The sequence below is a fragment of the Eutrema salsugineum genome, unplaced genomic scaffold (genome assembly GCF_000478725.1).
Source record: "Eutrema salsugineum unplaced genomic scaffold, Eutsalg1_0 scaffold_3, whole genome shotgun sequence".
In the NCBI taxonomy this organism is placed as follows: domain Eukaryota; kingdom Viridiplantae; phylum Streptophyta; class Magnoliopsida; order Brassicales; family Brassicaceae; genus Eutrema; species Eutrema salsugineum.
Genome location: NW_006256756.1, coordinates 15,077,386 through 15,087,488, shown reverse-complemented (window position 1 = coordinate 15,087,488; position 10,103 = coordinate 15,077,386).

Below are 10,103 nucleotides of genomic sequence, written 5' to 3'. Positions count from 1 at the left end.
CATAAAAACCGGACCCAAAAAAACAAACCGGAACAGACCCAAAATAAACGGTTCGGATCGGGATTCGAATCAGGCCATTTTATGCGATGGATAAATTTTTTCAGAACCGTGGATATCGGTTTGGTTCCGGGTAAGAACCAAAAACCGATCGGATATTCGGATAATCTGAAATTCAAATTCTCTATATTATATAATCTATAATTCTATATACTTAATACATGTCTTATATAGTACTAGGAGAGAATCCGTGCTACGCACGAGCCTTAAATTATTTTGTTTTATAAGTGAATATGTTTTAGATTTTTAGTGAAACTATCATTTTTTTTTTCATTTTTTGTATAAATGTTTTTTGTATGATAACTCTAGTAATCTCTTCTATTCATTTTTTTTTAAGTTCCATCATCCAAATTTCGAGTTCCTTGATCTAAATTTTGATCCAAAGATAATTTTTAACTTTCTCAATATATATTTTTCATTTTTTATAATTTTAGTAAGCTCTTTCATCTGTTATCTTTTTGACTTTTTTTTAGCAAAAACTTGACTAACAATAATTTTAACTTTCTCAATTTATCATTTTCATGTTTTTTATTACATATATATAATTCAATCCATCTTTACAACTAATACCTTCAAAATTATTGCCATATATATTCTTTTTTTTTCTCTCTATTTTTGATATCTTGATATTTACTCGATTTTTTATTGATTTTTTTATATTACAGTTTTATTGTTCTTATTGGTTATTCTTAGTTACTTGTTTTTTTAAAACATATTGTTTTTAGTTTTAGCCTTATAACTTACTTTTTACTATTTGCTTTTTTTATTATGATATTAGTAATCTCTTTCATCTATGTTTTCAAATTTTCTTCATTGAAATTCTCAGATAATAATTATTTTGAACTTTCTAAATTTATTATTTTTATATTTTGTTATTACACATATTTTTATTGAATCCATATTTCTAATTAGTACCTTTAAATTTTGTATATTTATTTGTTGCTAATTTTTGTTTTCCTCTCTCTAATTTGATATCCTCTTATCTTTTCGAATATTTATTGATTTTTTTTGTTTTGTGTGTTGTAGTTTTTTGGCTCTTGTTTTTTTTCTTAAGTTGCTTGAAATTTTTTTTTAATTTTGTTATAATTTGTTGGTCTTAAAACTCGTTTTTTACTTTATTTTTGTTGATTTAGTTATCTTTACAGTTCAAGATGACGATTAAATCATACAGAAAAAGTCAATCGCTACACTTTAACAAATTTGAGTTTTATTTCTTATAATTTTATGATTTAATATTTTTAGTTTAACATAATTAAATAAATTAAATAGATTAATTATATTTATGTTGTTTAATAGTTTTTTTAAGATTTATTTTTCTTATTTGTAATTCTTCAGTTGTTTGTTTTTTTTAAACATATTTTTTTCCAGTTTTAGCTTCATAGCTTACTTTTTACTATTAATTTTTTTTCTGATATTAGTAACCTCTTTCATCCATTTTTTTAAAGTTTTTTCATTTAAACATCAGATAACGATAATTTTGAAGTTTCTCAATTTATCATTTTTATATTCTGTTATTCTATATATTTCATTGAATCTATATTTCTCAACAGTTCCTTTAAAATTTTGTATATTTATTTTTTACTATATTATTTCTTTTCTTAAAATTATTTTCTCTCTAAATGAGATTCTTTTTTCTTTTAGATTATGTATCATTAATTTTTGTGTGTTGTGGTTTTATAGTTCTTGTTTATTGTTCTTCAGTTTCTTGAAAATATTTTTAACTATTGCTTTTATTTTTGGTCTCAAAACTTTTTTTTTTAATTGATTGAATTTCATTGTTAGTTCAAAGATGATGATTAAATCACAAGAAAAATAAAATGAAAAGACAGTCACTATACTTTAATAAATTTGAATTTAATTTCTTCTAAATTTATGCTCTAATTTTTTTGAATTTAATATAGTTAAATAGAAATTAATTTATATCTGTTTATGTTGTTTAATGGATTTTCTTTAAATTTAATTATTTTTCTAATAAATGCTGATGTGCAAAAAAAAAAAAAAATAGACCAATAAAGAGGAGCTGATGTGTCAACCTCTGGAGAGTCTCCTTCATCTATTATATATTAGATATACTTATATAGTATATAGTTAATAACCTTAGGTTATATTTCTTCGATTTAGGGTTTGTTATTTGTCGATTCCACTCCCTCAATTTCTTCTTCTCTTTTATAATTTCTAAATCCCCAGATACAAAACTAGATTCCACTAACAAGAACATCTGCTCCGAGTCTAACTACGTTTTGCCATCACCGTCATCAGCGTCGTCGAGAATTAGGTCAGAGGTATGTCGATTTGTCGATTGTCGATAGTCGAAACTTTTTTCAACAGTTCTGGTTTTTTTTTCTTTTCATCAATCCGATAATTTCAATTTTTGCATATGTTCAATTCTTTTCATCTATTTCTCTATTTCATCAATGTAGTGTGATAGTGTTTTTGGTTCTCTGTTTCATTTATATATTATAAGCTTTCATTTTGCTTATGTTCGCAGTGGCTTCTTGCGAACAAAGAGATCCAATGGATGAAGACGATGATGCACTTGAAACAGAAGAAGATGTTGAAACACCTGAAACTGGAAATAAAGGCAAGAGGAAAGAAAAGAAAGATGATAGTGGTTCTGCTTGTAAAAGGAAGAAGACAAGATCAATCCAAGGTTTAGGAGCACTACACCAGACACAAGAAGAATTATGACAAATGCAACTGTAATTATTGTGGTAAGGAATTCGCATGTTCAACCAAGTCAGGCACATCCAACCTTACGAAGCACATCAATTTTGGATGTAAGGCGTATCAAGCTTGGATTTCTGCTAACAAAGATAGTAAAACCGTGATAACTCCTACTGGTGATGATGGAGTTATGGGTTTCGGAAAGGTTTCAGAACTTGTATTCAGAGAAGCTATGAATGAGATGCTGGTGTTAGCTGAGTTGCCTTTATCTTTTGTAGACAGCTTAGGAAGGATTTCACCACAAAGACTAAACTCTACACTCCTCACTCTCGGAGAACAGCCACAAGAGACATTGTGGAAATATATGTTTCAAGAAAAGCTATGAAGAGGATACTTGGTCAGAACAAGCAGAGGTTTTCATTGACAACGGACATATGGACAGCTCCTACTACTTCAGCCAGTTATATGGTCATAACAGCTCACTTTATCGATACTTCTTGGCGGCTAAGGAAGATGATATTAAGTTTCAAGAATATTGATGATCACAAATGTGCAATTCGGATTTCTCTCACACTTTTATATTAAGTTTCAAGAATTTTGCCTTTTTTTTTGATTGTTGATGATGCAAAATGCCATTAATTCTTCTGTTCAGGACTTCAAGTGTTGAGTTAGCTTTTGATTTGTGAAGTTATTGAATTGTGATGCAGGTGCAACGATTTCTAAGGTTTTAATTCAGTGTTTGGAAGAGTGGGACATCAAGAGGGTATTCTGCATTACCGTAGATAATGCTACAGCAAACAGTTCAGCTATGAGGAGATTCAAAGCAGAGTTTAAGAAACTTGGAGATGATGCAATGGTTCTCAACAGAGACTATCTTCACTTAAGGTGTGCTACACACATATTGAACTTGATCGTGAAGGAGGGCTTGCAAGAGGTAGATAACAATGATGTTGCTATTCGTAATGCTATTCATTATGTGAGGTCATCTACAAACAGATTGAAGGCGTTCGAGTTTCAAGTTGAAACCGGGAAGATGACTAGAGGAAGCTTACCTTTACATATGCAGACAAGGTGGAACTCCACTTATCTCATGCTAGATCAAGCTCTGAAATTCAGATTGGCTTTTGAGAGGATTAAGGCTGAAGACAAACCTTACATCGACTTCTTTACAGAAACTGTGGAAGGGAAAAAGAGGGTCGGACCACCTTGTACGAGTGACTTGGATGCAATAGAAAGGGTCGTCCATTTCCTTGTGATTTTTTACAATTCCACCTTGATTCTTTCTGCATCAACTTCAGTGGCTGCACACAAACTATATAATGAGATAGTCACGATAACAACAAACATCAATAAGATAAAGAAAAATCCAGCTTCTGATGACGAGTTGATTAGTAAAGCCATTTCTATGACTAAGAAACTAGAAAAGTATTGGGATCCGTTTGCGGTACAGGATGGGGAAAAGATTGTTGAGATGAACAAGCTTTCAATGGTGGCAACTGTTTTTGACCCGAGGAAGAAGATGAAGTTTCTTCAGCTCTGTTTTGAATCGCTATATGGGAAAGACAGCATCGAAGCTACTCACCTTTATGATGAGGTCGAGAGTATCTTGAAGCGTTTGTTTGATGAGTACACTATTTTTGCGGATACAACCATTGATAGTGGTAGTGGTGGATCGCAAAAAAATATCTTCTCAGGCTCATGGATCATCTTCTCAGTCACAAGATCAGTCTAGAGGTGAAGCTGTGGAGACAAGGAATCTCAAAACCAGTATTGGTTATAAACGAATGGACGATATATATCAGGAACTTGTAGGAGAATCAGGTGTAGGAGATTCAAAAAATGAGTTGGACCTGTATTTGAAAGTGAGTGTTGACAAACCAAAGCTAGTGAAGGGTTCTGAATATGATATCCTATCATGGTGGAAACGAAATATTGGTAAGTATCCGGTCTTGTCATTAGTCACTAAGGACATACTCGCAATGCAAATGTCATCAGTAGCTTCAGAATCTGCTTTTGGCACTAGTGGTAGAGTGTTAAGCTCATATATAAGCTGTTTGACACACTACATGGTTGAAGTTCTGATGTGTACTGAGGAATGGTTAAAGTGTGAGATTCATATCAATGAAAAAGAAGTAGTAACCATTCAACATATGCTTTCAGAGGTGGAGTTAGCAGATGAGCTTATGAGAAGTAAGTAACTCTTTTTATATTTTTAAATTCACTTTATGATTATGATTTCTAACTTTATCTTCATTGTCTTTCTTTAGAGTATGAACCTGAATTTAACTTTCAAGGATGAAAAACATGAGAAAGAGTCTGAGCCGGTGGTGATCTGATAGCTTCTTTGGAGTTTGGAGTTTGGAGTTTGGACTTTGGACTTTGGAGTTTGGAATTTGGTACTTTGTGTGTCAACTTTGTATTTTGGATGATTTTTTTTTTGTTGTTGTTATGGTTTGTGTCTTTGTGACTTGTGGTTCGACTTTGGAATACTGTTGGAAACAGTTTTAAGATTATAATTTGTGTGGATTTTCCCACATAGTATAATATCCAGCTAGATGTAAGTGAATATGTTTTCAATTTTTTTTTTTTTATATAATATCATCTAAGGATTTGCTCACAGAGTAACGATTCACATCAGAGAAGGGGATTGATTCTTTTTTGGAGTTCGAATATCCTTGGCTGCCCCCTAGATGTTCCCATTGTGACAAATGGGGTCATGTGGTTGAAGGGTGTATGTTGAATGGTGGAATGAAAGTGATTCTAAAGAAAAACATGGGAGACAAGCAACATTCATCACCTTCTCGTGAAGTCGGTAGTGGTGGTGTTAATTCTTCAGGTTATGAAAACATCACACCTACTACAGTTGCATCAACAGCCAATGCTTAGCATAACGTTCTCGTCGAGGTAGAAACTGACTGTGTGGAACCAGACACAAAGGCTACTGTTGACGGAAAGGAGGAAGGCGAGTGGTGTTCGCCGAAAAAAAGTAAGCAAGAATATCAACAAGGATGGAGAAAAGGAGGTAAACATCTTGGTGTCTCCTTCCAGATTCCTTGTCCTCGTCGGAACAGAGGATCAGGAAGGTGAGAATGATGTAACAGAGGTAAATGTTTTAGAGAGAGAGCAATTGGAAACGGGTGCTATCTCATCGGCTAGGGTTGAAGATGTTTTAACCACCAAGCAATCTACAAAACAAAAACAGAAGGAGAAGCAAGAGGAACCTGGAACCAGACCTCCATTACCTCGAGCTTCTAAATCTGCAAATAAACCTGTGGTTGACTCGGTCGCTTCTAGTGCCAGGGACTCAAAATCTAGTGCTTCAAGCAGAAGGGGACCAAAGACATAAAATTAATCCATGTCGGGTTTTGTTTGGAATGTTCGCGGCTTAAATAATTCATCTAAACATTCCATTATCAGAAGCTGGATTCAGAATAACGGTTTTCAGTTTGGTGGGTTTTGGGAGACAAGGGTACAGGAAGGTAAAGCAATGAGGATTGCAACATCTGTAGTTTGAGACTGGTCGATAATCTTGATTCATGAGTTTAATCGTCTTGGTCGCATCTGGGTGGTTTGGAGTCCTAAGGTGAGGGTCACGATATTTTTTAAAAGCGGTCAGATGATCACAGTATCAGTGAAGCTTGATGACAGAGAGGAAGAGTTCTTTTGCTCTTTCATTTATGCTTCAAATATTTTGGAAGAAAGACGAGAGTTATGGAGTGATATCAGGGATAATCACAACTCTCCGATAATTCTATCTAAACCATGTATTTGTCTGGGAGATTACAATGAGATTCTAGAGATGGAGGAGCACTCTGTTTATGATCATTAACCTTCTCTTTCAGCGGGTGTGAGAGACTTTCAAAATGTTGTGATATTTGCCACTTGGAGGATTTAGCTTTTCAAGGTCCTATTTTCACATGGTGTAACAAGCGAGATGAGGGTCTGATCTGGAAAAAATTAGACAGAGTTCTGAAAAATTCCAGCTGGACTCATGCTTTCCCACAGCCGTATAGTGTTTTTGAAGCTGGTGGGTGCTCTGACCACCTACAATGTCAAGTTCATCTGGATGTGGAGCAACCTGGGGATAAACGCCGTTTAAATTTGTAAATGCACTTGTTGAGTTCACGGAATTTAAGCCTATGGTGGAAGGTTTCTGGAGTAATTCCCAACATATATTCTTATCTATGTCTTTTATGTTCCGATTCACTAAGAAGCTCAAAGCTCTCAAGCCTCTGATTCGATCTCTGGCAAAGAAGAGAATGGGTAACTTGACGAAAAAGACAAAAGAAGCGTTTAAAACTCTATGTGAGAAGCAGGAGGCCAATGCGTATAATCCCTCGATGCAGCTTATAGATGGGGAAAAAATTGCTTACCAAAGATGGGACTTCATCTCAAGTTTGGAGGAATAATTTTTAAAACAGAGATCTAAGATTCATTGGTTGAAACTTGGGGATGGAAACAATAAAACCTTCCACAAAGGGGTGGTTACACGTGAATCAGTCAATTCAATAAGAGAGACTAAACGGCGAGATGGCGTTCTGGTCCTTCTCAGTGCAAGTCAATAGGGAACTTGCCGGTTTCTTTTGCACCAATAGGGGATTACGGTAGGGATGTTCGCTATCACCTTACTTGTTTGTGATTAGTATGAACGTGTTGTAAAAAATGTTGGATAAAGCAGCCAATATTCATCGAAATGGTTATCATCCGAAGTGTAAGAATATCGGGCTTACTCATCATAGCTTTGCGGATGATATTATGGTTCTAACTGATGGGAAAGTGCGATCAGTTGAGGGTATAGTAAAGGTGTTTGAAGAATTTGCGAGGATCTCGCGTGTGTTTCTTATTCTGTTCGTACTGAGCTTAGTAACAGGTTTCACTTTGAGTCAGGCCAGTTACTGGTTCGGTACTTGGGATGGTAGTTGCTCACCAAGCAAATGACCAGAAGCGACTATCAACCTCTATTGGAAAAAATACACAAACGGATCAGTTCATGGACTGCTCAAGCTCTATCGATTTTTAGGACGTCTACAATTTGTTCGCTATGTATTGCATAGCATCTCTAACTTTTGGCTCACTGCATTTTGACTCCCAAGAGCATGCATCCGAGAAATCAACAAGTTATGTTTGGCTTTCCTTTGGTCAGGGCCTGAGCTTAATCCAAGGAAAACTAAGATGACGTGGGATGATGTTTGCCGGCCTGTAGCAGAGGGTGATTTGGGACTTTGACCTTTAAAGGAAGTTAATATGATATGCTGCTTAAAATTGATGTGGAGAATAGTTTCATCCCATCCCTCTCTTTGGGTAGAATGGATTCAGACATATCTAATTAGGCAAAGTACTTTATGGTTAGTTGATCCCGATACAAAAGCCAGTTCATGGATGTGGAGGAAATTCCTTAAATACCGTCAGCTTGCGAGTTATTTTCACAGAATGGACGTTCAAAGTGGCGATAAGAAAATTTCTGGTACGATGTCTGGTCAGATTTGGGAAGACTTATTGATCTAACCGGACCAAGAGGAATGATCGACATGGGTATACCTATAAATGCCTTTGTTGCTTCGTTGGTTCGAAGAAGACAACGATGCCATAGGAATGATGTGCTCAATAAAATCGAAAATGTATTACATTCACATAACACATCTCAAACTGGATATGGCAGACATCATTTTGTGGAAAAACACAAAGGGGTCTTTCAAAGCAGGTTTCAACTCGAAGAGCACCTGGCTTCTCACTTGCTGTGAATCAGTAAAAAATACTTGGTATTCTTGTGTTTGGTTCAAGCATTCTATGCCAAAGTTCTTGATTTTTTCATGGTTAGCAATTCATAATCGGCTCTCGACGAGAGATCATATGCAAACGTCGAATGTTGGAACGAACACTGCGTGTACACTCTGCAATTCTCCAATGGAATCTCAGGATCACCTGTTCTTCTTCTGCTCTTATTCAGCAGAAATTTGGACTGCTCTAACAAAGCATCTGCTCAAGGGGAGATTCACAGTTATTTGGCAGGATCTCGTTCAATTCATCTCTGTTACTCAACTTGATCGTGATACTCTGTTTCTGCTGTGTTATACTTTTCAAGCTGCAATCCACTGCATCTGGAGAGAGCGTAATGATAGGCGCCATGGAGAAGCTCCTCGATTAGCTTGGTGTCTGATTCGTCTTGAAAAATTTGTGCGATGCAGAATTCAATTTATTAGGAACATGGGAGATCGGCAGTTCGAAGATACCTTCCAACTCTGATTTGCAAAAAGACAATGGAAGTCTCTGGTTGAATTAATTATGGAATTAGTCTATTAAAAACGTAGCATTCTTATGTAAAAACGATATTTTTTATTTAAATATAGTTTTACATTTTTTCCAAAAAAAAAAAGTCACCATATTCGTTGGAACATTTAGATAAATAAATCTTTATAGTTGACATAGATATCAAGAAGATAGTAAGAGAATGTATATATTTTTTTTTATTACAATGGATCGTTAAATTAAGGTTAATATTATTTCTATGTATGAGAAACACAGAAATTCTGTAGCTATAAGAGTCAGACGAGAATAGTTTTGTGAAACCCAATCCAATTGAAACAGGTTTAATTTTTCCTTTACCTGGTTCAATTTTATTTATATCTTAAACCAGAAAGAAACCCCTATATAAACCCCCTAATCCTAGAAAACCCTATTTTTCCTATTTTTCCCTCTTCTTTTCACTACACCAGCCTCCCATCTCTCTCCCTACGACTTCTCTCCTTCTCCTTTGCCACAGGCTTACTCTCCTCCTCCATGGCGTGATTATGCTTCTCCTCCTCTCTCCTAGACTCTTCTCTCCTCTCTTCCTCTTTCTCTCTCTCTCGGCCTCCTCTTTTCTTTTCCACACCGCCAATTTGCAAGACGATTATCCGGCGAACCGTGAGTATCTACCGAATGATTTACCTATCAGATTAAAGCCCCGAGCCTCCGCTCTCCCTGAAGACCAATTTTGTGCAGATCGGAGATCGGAGCCGAGTGTTATGGCCGTTTTTGTGTCGGATGTCAAATTCTCTCGGTTCTTTTGTAATTTGGGCAGAGTTTCTCCCCTTAATTGTGTGTACCCGAAAATGTGGACAAAGTTGTAACCACCTTGGTGCAAACATGTGTGTATGGTTTGGCCGAACAGGCATGTTGTTTGGCGGAATGGCCTTTGCGACCATTCGACCATAACCACCCATAACCATCCATAACTACCTCAGTCCAGCTAGCTCACTTACCACTCAGCTAGACCAAATGTCTTACTCTTAACTCAGCTGAGCTGAGCTTCCCGGCAGCTGATCCAACTAGCTTAGCTCAACCATCTAGCACATCTTAGCACAATCCTCCTTATTGAACTATCTTTCTCTCTTTTTACCGGC